Source organism: Ptiloglossa arizonensis, chromosome 4, assembly GCF_051014685.1.
Source record: "Ptiloglossa arizonensis isolate GNS036 chromosome 4, iyPtiAriz1_principal, whole genome shotgun sequence".
Lineage (NCBI taxonomy): Eukaryota > Metazoa > Arthropoda > Insecta > Hymenoptera > Colletidae > Ptiloglossa > Ptiloglossa arizonensis.
In genome coordinates this window covers 17217569-17233814 of record NC_135051.1, presented here as the reverse complement: position 1 = coordinate 17233814, position 16246 = coordinate 17217569, and the positions used below count along the sequence as shown (strand labels likewise).

The 16246-nt window shown below is 40.4% G+C and overlaps 1 protein-coding gene across 3 annotated transcripts in view; it reads left to right on the top strand.

Moving 5' to 3' along the window:
• The first annotated feature begins 10836 nt into the window (after nucleotides 1–10836).
• Nucleotides 10837–16246, top strand: part of LOC143145921 (uncharacterized) — an 827424-nt gene continuing 822014 nt past the window's right edge. For all 3 annotated transcript variants that reach the window (XM_076309758.1, XM_076309757.1, XM_076309760.1), the window contains exon 1: nucleotides 10837–10891. The gene's annotated coding sequence lies outside the window, so the exon portion shown is untranslated. The remainder of the gene's footprint in view (nucleotides 10892–16246) is intronic.

Here is a 16246-nt window from a genome sequence, read left to right as displayed (position 1 = left end):
TTTCGATTTCTAATCATCGGGTAGATTCAACTTTTGCAATATTGGAGGTTTGAGTGATTACGGGAGAGACCACGACTGGGTCCTAATGGACCCGTAATTTGATTTTGTGAAAATATTTCGAATAAAGATTACCTTGAAGAGAAGAATACCTTGGTCGGTATCGATTCTCATCGATTTTAATAACGTCTGACCTCGCAGGTACTCGTGTACAGCAATTGTAACCGGAATTATAGTTGCAGATGACCAGTGAGTTGTGAAAAAAATAAGTGTAAAGTTTAGAAACACAGCTTGGTTGGGTATACTCGAGTAGCAGAGCGTCCCAACCCACGGTAACTGTGGTGTAGTGGCGAGCGTAGGAATTTGGGTGAAATTCGTCCTAGAAACAATGAAAACATAAGTGTATATTACACCACAAACATCTCGTGTTTAAATATTACCAGTCTCCAACGCTTGCCACTACGCCACTGTTACTGTTGGTTGGGATGGTATACTTCAGTCCAGTATACTTGACTGAGTGGTTTCTCTTCTCTTTCACAACTAGCCGGACATCTGTGGCCATAATTACGATTGTTACATAAGTCTGCCAAGTTTCAATAAAATGACAGTCAGAGGAATGTGACGATGGGTCTTGACATTCTCATCAAAGACACTAATAGTGTATTCATGAAAAAGGCTACCTCATTAAATCGAGCAAACATCATAGTTCTCGATCAAACTTGATATTTGACTGAGTAGTTTTTCCAAATTTAATCTTTTTACAATTGGCTGGTCATTTATGGGTACAATTACAATTGTTAAATAGACTTGGCAAATTTCAATAAAATCGGTGAGGATGGTCTACTTTATTAAATCCACCAAACATCATAGTTCTCGATCAAACTTGATGTTTGACTGAGCAGTTTTTCTAAATTTAATCTTTTTACAATTGGCTGGTCATTTATGGGTACAATTACAATTGTTAAATAGACCTGGTAAATTTCAATAAAATCGGTGAGGATAGTCTACCTTATTAAAACGAGCAAACATCATAGTTCTCGATCAAACTTGATGTTTGACTGAGCAGTTTTTCCAAATTTAATCTTTTTACAATTGACTGGTCAATTATGGGTACAATTACGATTGCTAAATAAATCTACCAAGTTTTAATAAAAATCGGTGAGGATGGGTCCAAACATTCTTGTCAAACACAGTAGCATACTACTAATCTATCCACGACCAAGTCCACTGTAATAAATCGAGTAAACACCTAACCCAGTTCGAACTTCAAAATTCAAAATACGACATTCGTGTCTCGATGCACCTGCTAATTCGTACTTTGCTTCTCCGGAAGCTATCCAATAGCTTTCGACGAGGTTGCAGAATCCCAAGTAGCTGTGAAAAGACTCTCTAGAAAGATTCTGCTTACCACTGGCAAAAGTCGCCTCTGTTATGAGAATGGTACGTAGAGACATGCAGTCCACTGCATGGTAACTCGAAGGCTACCAAGGAGAACGTTTTCTCGAAGAAATCGACGCAAGAGAGAGAGAGAGAGAGAGAGAGAGAGAGAGAGAGAGAGAGAGAAAGCAGAAGCGTGTATAATATACTGATTTTCACGTATACGCGGGAGGATATATTCGCTTCACGTCCGTGGCAGATTTTCTTGAGTTATATCGGCAAATGCGGATGAAAATGTGTTGTTCGGAACGTTGTTGCCTCGCGTGGACAAATTTTTCGCGGCCGTACATCTCGTGCACGAGGTTTTACGCTCGCAGACAGAACGCGCGTAGCTTTGTCGCGAGCCCCAATTTATTCTTTGATTGCTCCATTGTATGTTTGCTCATCTCGTTTTATGTACTTCCGCGAGGAGAGGGGGAAAAAATAAAACAAAAAAAAAAAGAAAGAAAAAAGAAAAAGGATGCAACCGGAGGGAGAGTGGAAGAAGCGTTATCAATGTTTCAACGGCAGGTGGTTTCCTTTCTCGGGCAAAGGAGAATGTTAAAAAATGCCCATTTTTGGCATCGCCTGGAAATGAAAAATTCACGGAGGATCTTTCAGAGCGTTCTCCGAAGGACGAAAATGTTTCTTTATCGCTGTCGCCGGGAAACAATGGGAAAATTTGTTAAAAGTCAGTCTAAAATGTACATACGACAACCATCGAATTCGTTTCTATAGGGTGGCCAATGAAAGACTGAATGTCGAACGACTGTTTCAAAGAATTCTTTGTGTTTTTCATAGGTAATACTAAAATAGTTCATCGATTATATTTCCAAATGAAGTAACGAAAAATTGAAGAAACTGGTGTTTGTGAAAGTTATTCTTGTTTTATAGCATTCAGTGTTTTAGCGACCATCCTCTACATTTGTCTGTTGATTTTCTCGTTGATTGTTTCGAGGATGCTTCGATGTCCAAAGAAAGAGAGAATGAAACGTAACGTCAATGTTTCATTTGTAGAAGATGACAAAATTAGCCATTCTTTAACATCCCCCTTTGCGAGGTGAAGAAAGGTGTGCAAAATTGGTCAACTGTTTGTCAATTTTAATAGTGATTTCCATTTCGACCGGGAATTCGAATAATATGGACACTTAGGGGATCACGTGACCATATCTTGCTTTAAAAATCGTTTTTACACAGTCTAAGGTCGAATCAGAGCTGCAGATACTCGAAGAGACAAAGTTCAAGGGCACTAAGTTCATCCTAAGTTCATCCTAAGTTCATCCTAAGTTCATCATACTTTTCACGACTCTGGTTTCAAGGTGTGGTTTACTATTTCTACCTGGAGAATTCATTAGTTGACTCAAGGAACTTCATACAAACCATTACCAACTTTAGAATCAATCTTGTCGATGAACCTAAATGCCAGTGTGGTTGTCCATATTAGGACACGAATTATGTGTGTAATAAGAGTTTTCCATGTACGATAATGGAAAGAATAGAAAATTTTTTTTGGGTAAATAATATATTATTCAACTGCTCTTTACATATCAATTTCTTAAAAGTCCTTATTTGTATTTATAAACACACTCTCCTTAGGATATATATTGAGAGCTACTTGTTCCTTCGACTTGTTCGTGCATTTCGTACTAATTTAATATCGTGTTCGACAATATGCACAGCGATGTGTACATTGCTAATAATGGTGTTCAATAGCGTAATAATAAAAAGAAATCTTCTCTATAGCATTTTGTGTGTCAATCTTCGAGCAATAGGTACACTTGTCTCTTTAATTAAATTCTTTTGTCCAGTCTCGGTGGAACGGTGCATCATAAAGGCATTTGACGTTTCTACAGGGCGTACCAAAACAGGTGTGCGTAATTTTGTTAAAATAATGGGAATAAAAAGTTCGTGGAAACGTGTGCTCGACGTGACCTTGTCTCACAGTTAGTTGTTTATGTCTTTCGGTGATTCTTGCTTGATAAAGTCTTTAAATTCTTCTTGGTGGTAAATCGAGGGAGACAATTTTCAAACGAGCGATTCCGAAATAAATGGATTGGTCAAGTGGAAGAGGGGATGGGCTGGGGGGAGGGCAATTAACTTGTCACCTCGATCGCCAAACTTAAATCCTCTGGAGTTTTATTCGTGGGGGCACCTAAAGTCTTTAGTTTACAACGCACCGGTAAATAACGTTGCGGTAACCTGATTGCTTTTTCCGGAGAATTATCAACGAATTCGAATAACAACTGGTACTTTCGAACGGACGAGGAGATTGATGATAAGACTCACGATAAGATTTAAAAGCTTGCGTTCGAACCAAAGATGGCTATTTATAACAATTTTTGCGAATACCGAACAATTGGTGGAGTATAAAAATGGTTGTATTTTGAAACAAGGTATATTGGACGTATGTTTGTACAAATTTTTAATATTATTTCGGTACGTTGAATTCGTCTCTGAAGTTACGTCCACATCTTTTGGAATGCTTTGTATAGTGAAATCTTGACCCCTTGCCTCGTGATTCAATTATGATTCAAAGGTCTGGTAGATCAATCTAAAAAAAAAAGAAGCGACTTTTCTTTTTCTTCTTTTTCCTTTTAACACGTTTATCAGAGGAGCAGATAAGGGGTGAAACTTGACAAATAATTAAACCGATGCTTGTTACGGACTTATTTCTTGGTTCTTTGTTGAATTCATACTCAATAAGAAGACTTGCAAATTTTTCACACTAACCAAAGTGTGAATGTTGAATTATTGAATAACGAGTGTGAGTTTTACAATCTAATGCTCATGAGTACCAGTTTTGACGTTTAGAATTCTATTGATTCGAAGATTACGAACTATGATAATATTTCTCGTTAGGTATTCAACACTATCAGAGGGACTTGGAATGACCAATTCTATGGTATGTCAATCACCAAGGACTTAATAATTAAATCTCACATCATATTCCAATAATCAATGATGAAATATATCCAACCAATACTCGTGTTTATCCAAGCTTTGCACCTTTAACTCCTCAGATACAAAGATCAAGAACTAAAAGTATCTACCAGGAAATTTTGACTCAAAATAACCCTTTCACAACATGCCAATCATCAAAGACAAAATAAATGTTATGAACGAAGAATAGTCACTGAGTATCTAGACGTCTGTGCCATTAACCCCATTGATCCAAAGATCACGAATTAAAAATATCGACGAAAGTATCTAACCTGGAATAACTGGATCTCTGATTGTATTCCAATAATCGAGGACAGGTATGAAATTAATATAAACGAAGAGTACTCGTGGATACCTAGGCTTCTGTGTCTTCAACCCCATTGATCCAAAGATCACAAACTATTCTTTATCGTATAATTTGATTAAAAATAACCGATCTTCTCATATTCGAGTCAATCATCGAGAACAGGTATGAAATTAGGATCTAGATAGTAGAGAATATTCTAGGGTCTATACTAGAATATTCCAGGGTCTACTAGTAATACTCTAGGATCACAAACTACTCTTTATCACATGGTTTGATTAAAAATAACCAACTTCTCATATTCGAGTCAATCATCGAGAACAGGTATGAAATTAGGATCTAGATAGTAGAGAATATTCTAGGGTCTATACTAGAATATTCCAGGGTCTACTAGTAATACTCTAGGATCACAAACTACTCTTTATCACATGGTTTGATTAAAAATAACCAACTTCTCATATTCGAGTCAATCATCGAGGACAGGTAAAAAATTAGGATCTAGATAGTAGAGACTATTCTAGGATCTACTAGTAAGATGTTCACATTTAGATCACTTTTGCTACCAGTGTTCGACAATATAGTATCAGCGATAAGACCCGTTAAATCGTTACACGAACGAAATGCTACGAAATCCGAACGTGTCTCAGAGACACCTTTCTCCCACTTCTCTCCAAATGATCATGCAAATGGCACTTGACGTTCACGTTAACAATGCGTCGGCCACATTCCAGAAACGAAACGCTCGCTGAATTCTTTCCCCACTCCCTGACGATCGCGCGTAACCAGGTTTGGCGTGACAATAAATTCTTCATTCCGATCTACTTCTTCCACGGCGCGTGTCCCGCCATGCGGAACCGTCCAGTTGTACAGTCAATTTAGAGCGGCTGTGCCTTTTGCGGTAGATAGAGGCAACCTTTTTAACCGTGCTCCGTTACGCATAATTTACGTTCATTATCTTTAATGGGCGGGCTATTAAGAGGGGCGCGAGTAATAGTATGGCAATACCACTAATGCTTCCGCTCCTCTTACTTTATACCCTGCCCCCCTCTCTCTCTCACTCTCTCTCTCACTCTCTTTCTCTTTCCCTTTTCCCTCGTTCTTTCAGCCTGGCCGGTCGTTTCGCCATTTTTCTGCCGGCACGGTTTAGAGATCCGCGCGAAGCAAACGATGCCCGCTGCCAGGGGAGCATTACTCTTCGCGCGGAAGAGCGCAATAATCGGTACGAACGATCGTTCGTACCGAATAAAAGTATTTTTTTTACACGCCCGGAATCGTCCGAGCGGGTAATTCGATCGGAATCGATGGACGCTCGTTTTTCTTTTCTTTGTTCATCGATGTCCACGCGTTTCACCAACGATAACGACCGGCATAAATCTAACCGGTGCTTTATTTTGCCGCACCAAGTTCGCCACCCGTGTTCCATCGAATCGTAGGATCACGCTCGGCTGGGTTCTTCGCGGCGAGAGCTACGTTGACGATTGCCTCGGGCTTCTAGGGAATTGGTTCAACGAGTGGTGTTAACATTTGGGATTTCGCTTTGGGGATAACGGATCGCTTGATTTTCGAAAAAGTAGGGATGTTGCAGAGCTTTTAGAAATCGAGTTCATTGAGTGGCTGTATCATTTTGAATATTTCCGATCATAGGATATCGAATCCATTGATTGCAAAGACGTAGGGTTGTTAGAGGGCTTAGTTCATCGAGTGGTGTTAAAATTTGGGATTTCGCTTTAGGGATACCGAATTTTCTGGTTTTTAAAAAAGTAGAGATGTTGGAGTGCTTTTAGAAATCGAGTTCATCGAGTGGCTGTATCATTTTGAATATTTGCGATCATAGAACATCGAATCCATTGATTGCAAAGACATAGGGATGTTAGAGGGCTTAGTTCATCGAGTGTAATTAAAGTTTAGGATTTCTGTGCTTGTGGAGTACTGAATCTTCTGATTTTCAAAAAAGTAGGGATGTTGGAGAGCTTTTAGAAACCGAGTTCATCGAATAGCAATATTATTTTGAATATTATATTTCCATTTACAAAATCTCGTTACACCAAGCTTGGGTCATTTCGGATCTGGAGAAACTCCTGTATCGTTCAATTATACCGTTAGTACGACCTTCCTTGGAAACTAAGAAAATTACCATAAAATAGTAGAATCCTCGTTAAAAATATTTGCACAAACTAGCTCAAGTTACGAGTCTGTTTGGACCCATTGTGTAATCTCATCCGTGAAGCTTAAACGTTACACATCGAACACTACTGAATTCGTAACCAATCTGAACTTCCATCATCGAAGTAAAAATACAGAGTGGCAAAACAAGCATTTTCTCATCGGAGAAAATGTCAACACTCTTGCTATTAATTACATAAAACACACACATACACACACATGCACACATAACCAGAGTCGAGAAGTCGCGAGCAATCGTGTTTTCACTTACCGAAACCTCTGCCCTTGCTCGTAAGATATTAATCCATCACGAAACCAACGTGGCGTCGCGAGGTGAGGATCAACTAGCGTCCATTCCCGACTTCCACCCGTAACAACATGATTTCGCTCGACTCGTTTCATCGCTGTCCTTCTTCCCTAACTTTCTCAGAGCGAGATGATTCGTCCGTTGGCGTTCAACGGATTCGTCTAGCCGTCGGTGCAGCATTCTGGCACGAGTATCTCCGAATGTCTTTCGGCCTGTCACTTACTGTCCCAAAGAAATAACATTTCCTCCTTCTAGCATCAGCACGACATTGTCGTAGTCGTCGCGGCGCTGTCCGTTTCATCCGCGTCGGACATCTCCGGGTTCCATCCACCTCTATCCCCACCTCACCAGTCCCACTCTTTCGCAGAACGTAGATCGCGGTGAGCGGATCCTTGCCCTTTCGTATTTTTGTTTTTCGCGAACCATTCTTGTCCGACGTGTATACAGCCCCTGTGTAAGCGTTGCGCAAGTGTCAGCTTGAATAATACATGTACGTTGCGCCGAGTATTCCGCTTGACGTTGCTTGTTCCGCGCGAGTCTCGCTGCTTCTGTACGAGCTTGTACAGTTAGTACATAGAACGAGCGCGTAGAACCGCGTGTATCGTGGAAATCAGAAAGCGTGTTTACGCGATGCTCGGCTCGGATGGTATTTGTAGACAGGGGTAAATAAGCTGTTGAATGAACGACGATATTAGCCAGCCATACTCCATGGTTCTTTTCGCGAGGAAAGCATCTTGCCGGTTGTCTGCTTCGGTAAAGTCGAAGGAAATATAATCGCGTCGTCACCTACTATTAGACCCTATAGGAGGTTTCTATTTCAATATAAAACTATCTTTCTTTCTCGTACATTTCTGTGGATACCAATCACCAAAATATGAAGTACTTCTTAATCAATTTCAATGAACAGAAATTTCATTAATGTAATATCATAAATTCGCAGCCAATTAGCTCGGTACTACCCACGACGAAGATTTGTCGTTCGTCGCGAGTAATACCGATTACCAGGTCTCACCACGTGGAGGTTGCTGCGAGCGGAGACCCGTAGAGAGATAGATGGAATCAAAGTTCCATCGATCTCCCTCGATACGCAGTACAAACGAAATTACTAAACCATGGAGATGGAAGGAATCAATGTTCCTTCGATCTCCTCGTTTAATTCTGCCGAGCAATTACATTATGGAAAAATTAGGCAAAATTGGGAAAGACGCGACACGAACCGTGGAGTTGATCCTACTAGGTCGGTCCCGTTTCCCCTCAGTGGGTCCGATTCAAGAGAAAACGAGCGACGCCTCCCACTCCCCTAGAGGAGGGCCCCGTTGCTCCAAACTTCGGAACCAGCCGCTAAGCGTGGACCTGGCTCAACGAAGATTGACAAAGAGAGGGTCTTGTCCTGGAGGCTTTCACAGGGACCGGTAAAAATACCTGCTCCTGTGCTCGCAACATGTCCTCTCTGGAAGCGGTCACACTGGAAGAGACGACAACTGACCGTTCGGACCACTTACACGGCCGGTCACTTGCTTATGCAACAAGCAGAGGTGACCGGATTATGAGACGAAGAAGCGAGCAAAAATAAACTAAAGATTGGATAATTGCTCGGCAGATTACAGATGTTCGTATACGGTGGCCTTAAAACTAAATTAGTCTAAAAAAAAGTTCTGCCAAGCAATTACATCGTCGAGCGAAACGAGGCAAAATTGGGAAAGACGCGACACGAACCGTGCAGTTGATCCTACTAGGTCAATCCCGTCTCCACCCGTTGGGTCCGATTGTCGAGGGATATGCGCGACGCCTCCACTCCTCCTCAGAGGAGGAGTGCCCCGTTTCTCTCAACTCCGTGTCAGCACACGCAAACCGTGGACCCGACTGTTGAAGCTTTACGAAGAGAGGGTCTTATCCTGGAGGCTTCTACAGGGACCGGCATGGATACCTGCCCCTGTGTTCACTTCAAATCTCCCGAGAAGCGGACACACCGGAAGAGACGACGATTGACCGTTCGGACCAGCTACACGGCCGGTCACTTGCTTATGCAACAAGCAGAGGTGACCGGGTTGAGGAACGAGGAAGCGAGCAAGAATAAGCTAAAGATTGAATAATTGCTTGGCAGATCACAGATATTCGTACACGGTGGCCTTAAGACTAACTTAGTCTAAACTTCAAATTAACGATCCCGCGGAGGATGCGACGAGGTAGTCCTCTTCGTTTTCTTGTATACCTAGCTGAGGTAGTATATAAATTGAATTTATAATGAATATTAAACAAGACTATAGTAATGCAGTAACAAAGAAAATAAACATGGAAAAACAAGTAGAAATTAAAATTAGAGAGTAAATATAGATTTGTCAGAAGAAAAAATGTGAAACAAATGAAGCAAAATTGAAAAAAAAAAAAAATTAGAGAATGGTCGCCAGTACTGACCACCGCCTACCAACGGTCAGTACCAAGTGGTCCGTGAAGGGTCCAGAAACCTAAAATGGAGAGATCCGTCCTCCTCGGAGGCTACCTGTAAAATGAAATGTTCGTTAACCGGGGGCTCCTTATATAGTATACCCACCACAAGGTCACTTACCGTTACTTCGATTGTCTTTGTTCGATTTAATCGAATATTTCAACAAATTGATGGCTTTTTAGCCATTATTTATACTAGAACATTGTTAATAATTGTTTAAACCATGGTCCTATGATGGTGGTTAATAATTATCATAAATAAACATCAAGATATTGTGAAATGTATGAAAGGAAACGGTTTCAGTGAATGTTTGTTCCTGTATGTGATTGTTATTAACATTTACGCATATTCCAAACATTAATGTTACAATATGCACTTCATTTATGCATTAAAAATGATTAATTTGTCCATAGAAATTAATTGTGATCGAGATTCGAAGTAAAAGATGCTTTTCAACGTGTTTCTTAAATTTCGGATCTTGTGATTAAGAAATGTAACTTCTGCGCGTATTGTGTAAATAATCCGAACGTAACAAACATTAAACGAATGTATCTAATAAACAATTATTACTTACCATGCTGAACAACTTTAAGAAAGATGTCAAAAACCATCTTTTTCTTCGAATCTCGATTAATAGAAGAGTACCTTCTATTCTAATATATTCCAATATTCCATTTTGATATAATTTCCCCTTAGTTTGTTTCAATACAGTCAAGTGTCACTATCTATTAGCTAACTTATAATTTGATCTCTAATAAGGGTGCAAAAGCACCTTTGGTATTCCAAACTTAAAAATTCGGAATATAAATTTCGCGATCAGCGCAAAAAAAAGTTTTCTGAAAATTCATACACTTAATTTCCAAAAGCCAGGAAGCAAATTCACCAGAACTGCAATATGTTATAGTCCGTTCTAATAGTATTATTTTTCACCCTCGAGGTGAAGGGTTCAAGCTCGCAAAAGTTCGATCATTTATTTCTGCGACATCTTATGCAGCTAAGGGGGCAACAACGTTACACAAGTGTTCTGTCAAAGTTGCGGTTATTATTCCCAGTATTTCCCTACAAAACTCCCAGCATCTGTGTTTCGTACCCACTTCGAGACACACGTTGCCTCGTTTCTTTCCCAGCGAGAGAGCTCTCTTTTTTAGCGTTGAAACTTTTTATTCGGTTTCCATGTTCTCGCGCTCGTTACGATTCGCCGCGTTGTTTCAATCCCCGACGTTTAACGTTTCGTCTCGCTCTATGGTTGCGTGTATGTTTCAGGGATTGCCTTCGACGTGAATTGGATGCAGCGACGTCGTCAGGAGTTCGTTACACGGTGAGTAAATGAACAAAGAACTTCAACTTTGAGACGCGGGAGACTATAACTCGACGAAAGCGCAACGATGAATACTTTCCAACGGGAAGTGATTTAAATGTTTACGGTCCCTCGTGCGAGTTTACTTAATTTCTAGAAAACAACGAAACCTTCTTTCATCGTGGAATTTATCCAATTACCGAATCCAGAGATTTAAAGATTCTTATAACACAATTTTATTCTTTCGATTCGCTCGATCGTACGATTCTTTAAATGTTGAATAAATCTTCTCAAATCGATATCTAAGAGAATTCAACGTTTCGAATGTTTTCTGGCGCGTTTGAATTTTTCCAAATTAATATCTAAGAGAATTCAACATTTCGAATGTTTTCTGGCGCGTTTGAATTTTTCCAAATTAATATCTAAGAGAATTCAACGTTTCAAATGTTTTTTGACGCGTTTCGAACGTTCTCTTTTTCGCGTTTCGAACGTTTTTTTTTTTCGCGTTTCGAACATATTCACTTTCGCGTTTCGAACGTTTTCTTTTTCGCGACGTTTCGAATAACGAATTGTAAGACCGTTCGTCACTCTTTGGCATTACACAACGCATGCGAATCCACTACAGTATACCTTCATATCCGATTATTTCGCGGTGGTCCACGCGGCTGGTGAATTTTGCTCAATTTTTCCGTCTCCGGTATCCACGAGGAAAATCATCGTCCCGACTGTGAAAACTTGTTATTCTTCGCGTGGCTTCTAGCCGAAAAAAAATTCCACCGGTTCGCGAAAGCATAAATAAATACGTACACGGAATTTAAAATCGACGTGTCGGACGGTTTCCTCTTGAAAAAAAAAACACAAAAAAAAAGAACCACGACGAATCCAACTAAATAGACACTGAATATTTCACGAAATCCTTTCCCGATCCATCGAGAAAAGCCAGCCGTAGTATGTTCCTAAAAAAAAAGAAAAAAAAAAAAATTCAAAAACGCGCGATCCGCTCGGTGCGCGACTTCCACTTCCTGCGAATCGAAGGACAGCGGTGGTCGGTCTCGAGCGGTGAGAGTTTCGATGAAAAGGAAAGAAAAAGTTCTATCTCGTGATCCAAGAAACGCAACGGCGCTCCAGTAGGTAAAATGCACCTTAACACGGTTATCCGAGTCATGAATAAATTTAGCGCGACCGAGATTACGGGGCCGAGAAAGTAATGATATACGTATAGAAGAGGAGACGACGCAACCTTACCCCTTTACCCGGCGACGTTATCGAGCAACCATCTCCGCCCCTTTCCATCCCCACCCACCACCCCCCTCGTCCAACGGGGCGTTCAGCCAGGCCCCTGGCACGCGGCGTATACACGAACGCGACACGTATGAAACGTGTCCGCGGGAAAGCTCTCCGTTCGAGTCAAAAGCTCGGTGAGCGCCGAGAGATGGAGTGGGGCGATAGGGGACAGTGAGAGGGGGGACGTGGGCGAGGGGTAGAGGGGCTGGTGAGCCGCTCGAAAACATTTGCAGCGAATCGGATTAACGCGGGTATTTAATCCCGCCCGCGGCTTTCTCGTCGGCAAAATGAAAAGCGGGACAGGTAAAAAGGCGTATTAAAAACGATGGGGGTCGCTGTGGGAGGACGAGGGGAGGGGAGGGGAGGGGAGGGGGAAGATGGTGCACGCGGACGTTGAAAGAGGACTCGGCGACGGTGGTCGTGACAGAGAAAGGGGACGGAGTAAGATACAGAGGACCTTCGATGAAATCTCATCTCTTTAATGGGGAGAAACTTTTCCAGGGGAGCGAAGTCATCCCCCTCGAGCTTTCTCATCGAGTGTCGGATTTCTGGCTGATCGCGCTGCCGCTGCGAACGACACAGACACCCTTGAATCTGCGAAGAGAGGGGGGGAAGGCAACGTTTTCTTCCTCTTTTATTATTTTTTTTCTTTCTTTCTTCTTTTTTCTTCCCTTCTCTTTTTCCCCGTTTCCTTTTTCTCGTCTCTCGTCTCTCTACTGCACGGAGTTAACGGAGAAGTCGAAAGAGTGGGGCCCGAACGTTGCTTTTTTAATCATCTTGAAAAGGAACTCGCGCGCGCTTTCGTGTCTTACGGTTTTGAATCGCGGCGCGCATCGGGACAACTAGGGGAGGGATCTTCGACGATTAATCCATTTTATGGACGGTCGATGCGTTTTCGAGTTTACGAGGAATCTTTTTTTCTTTTTTTTTTTCACTCGTTTTCTCACGCGAAATTTTCCATAGGTTGTTCATTCGATTGTTCGAGAAGTCATTTCGTTCTCCAAAATGGAGAATGTAAGCGTTTCTGTCGCAGAGTCTCGTACGTGTGAAGGCATTTCGTTGGAAGCTACTTAATTAGTCTCAATTTGTTTAATTACTTCGGTATAACTCTTTGCCTATCGTGTTACCTTGTGACGTTTTCCAAAATGGAGAATATATCATTTAAGAGAATGTTTATGCGCTCTAAAACAAATCGTTTTTCGTTTTCACCGAAAGATACGAAATGACTCTTCGAACGACCCAATAGTTCAGTGTATTGAGATGCTTTATTCTGTTGCTAATAAATATCGTTGAGATGCAATTTTGAGTGACACCTAGTCACTAGGTTTGAATAAAAAGTATAATGTAACAGTGTTTTAACTAACTCGAGCCTTTCGACGATATCACGTTTTTTATCATTTGTCTGAATATTTCAATACAGCAAGATTGTACTCAATATTTTTCTTAAACGACTTCGGTCAATAATCATCACTAGCTGAGAAGATTTATAGTTGTATGTACGTTTGTTCGAGGAACGCTAATTGCAACGTTAAATTAGAAACTCAACAGATACTCTACAGGTGTGTATCCTCCATCTTGGAAATTCGGAGTATTTCTATTCTTTCGATTCTTTTCTATTCTTCTATTCTATTCTAACAAAAAAACTGAACAAAGAAGATTGTTCCTTTTAACGAGGGAAACATCTTTGCACAGCATCGCGTTTTTTATCATTTCTCTGAATATTTCAATACAGCAAGATTGTACTCAATATTTTTCTTAAACGACTTCGGTCAATAATTATCATTAACTGAGGAGATCTATAGTTAATAAGCACGTTTGTTCGTTTGCACGTTTTAACGCTAATTGCAACGTTAAATTAGAAACTCAACAGATACTCTACAGGTGTGTATCCTCCATCTTGGAAATTCGGAGTATTTCTATTCTTTCGATACTTTTCTATTCTTCTATTCTATTCTAACACAAAACTTGAACAAAGAAGATTGTTCCTTTTAACGAGGGAAACATTCTTTCCACGATTATATTTCGGAATATCTGAAGGTTGTTAACGTTTCTTCAAACGGAACGAAATGTTTTCATTAACGCAGTGACGCAGCTCATGAAAAACAAATTGTATTGCCGAGAATTTCTCAATCCACGTATAGAAATAACGTTACACACGTTAACGTAAAACCGTATAAAATTAACGGATCGCGATGATGTAAATTATAATACATACATTTTGCAATAGGTAAACATACTTTCAGCTGGAAACATTTAATCGTGCATCTACCGCCATCTCTCCGGAACCCGTAGAAAGCGCGAAAGAATTTTTTAATACATAAAACTCAACTCGAGCACGTAATAAAACAACACAAGCACACACGGTGCATCGAAACACATTAATCGTGTACAGTTGCTTTCCTCCTGTACAAACGTGAAATTTATTGCTCAAGGCCATTCGAAGGTCAACACGTTGCACAATTGTACCAGAATACGACCTTAGAAACAATATTCTTCAGAATATTTGTCTCCTTTTAATTTTACAATTCTTTCAAAGACACTACTCGAATTTGTGTGCAATATTTTTTAACATAAAGAGTTACTGTCGATCGTTCTCCAATTCTTTCGCTTAAAGAATTACAGAGTGAAGCAAAGGACGAGAACTAGTCTCGTGTGACGCTTTATCTCGTTCGTTTCTCTTATTTGAGTCACACGGTGGAATCGCAAACTGAACTTAGAGGTAATTACACGAGGTTAAAATCTGGAAGTGGCCGTTGCGATTGGTCTGGAACGTATGATAATTTGAAGATCACGAAGACGCTAAAGAGCAACTTGCTCGCTCGAGGTACGTGTTCTGTCGCAGGATCTCGTACATGTGAACGCATTTCGTTGGAAGCTACCATCGGAAAGTCGTAATTAGTTTAATTGCTTCGGTATAACTCTTTGCCTATCGTGTTGCCTTGCAGCGTCTTACGTTACGCGTATTACGCGATTTTCTCTGCTCTTTGCACGCATCGTTTGCTCGAAAATCGTCGAGCAACTTTGAAATGTAAACTTTACTCTTATGTAAACCATAATATTCTTATGTGAACCTTAATTATACGATTTCAAATCGAGAAACGTCGCGTACTTTTTACGATATTTTTCACGTTCGATAGTGAAAGAATTGGATCAAGGGGGCATTGATTTTTAACGACAACGAGATAATATAAAGCAACAAGAAAAGTTTGGAATTGGTTCTTAGCGATTTATTGCCTGAAATCATGCAAGAGGTTTATGCAGCATGCAATAATACAATTACACTTCTCTTACTCGTTACGCGATTAAATTCTTGCGCTGGATGTTTAGAGAGAATTATAAATAATTCTCGGCTCTTTGACATCGAAAATAAATTAATATGAATAGTAAGTGGGAGGATATTCGAAGCAGAGAATTGTCACGAGTGAATCAATAGAAATTAATGCAGATCGATAAATATTGTCCGTGTTGATTTTCTTTCTTATTTGTTTACTTCTACCGTACTTGGAGCATTGATGTTTGAATTAAAATCGAAACATACGCGAAATTGCGTTAATAATATACTAGGGAATATTCCGTCCCGGTTGTTTCTTGATAGAAGGCAATTTCAGATCGAATGGACCACGAACAGGAAATAAATGTTGGGAGGGATGATACCTGGAGATATTCTTGTCAATCGAAAATAACGTCAGTCCCTTTTCAGGATTGGTCTTCGCGGATTCGAGCACGGTAACAAATACCTCTGCTGGTTATTTGTCATTCATATGGTTTTACCTGAAGACAGATGCACGTGCCTGTGCTTTATTCGGTTTCGTATAAGTCAAATTGACGTCTCAATTCTCCTTACCTGCGACATCTTCTTGGTTATCGTACGAAACGATCGAAAGGAATATCTCTGTCACTTTGAGAAATAAATTTCATCTGTTCATCGCTTCTAAAGAGAGAGGGAGAGGTGTAATTACAAAGTTCGAACCAAACTATTTTCATTCTTTGCACGTTTGAAACAGTGGATCTTCTCACTCCCGTAAGTGTGACAATTTCAACGTTCTCGTTGTTTTTTCTTTGCACGATGCAAGAACAGATACTTTCGTTTAT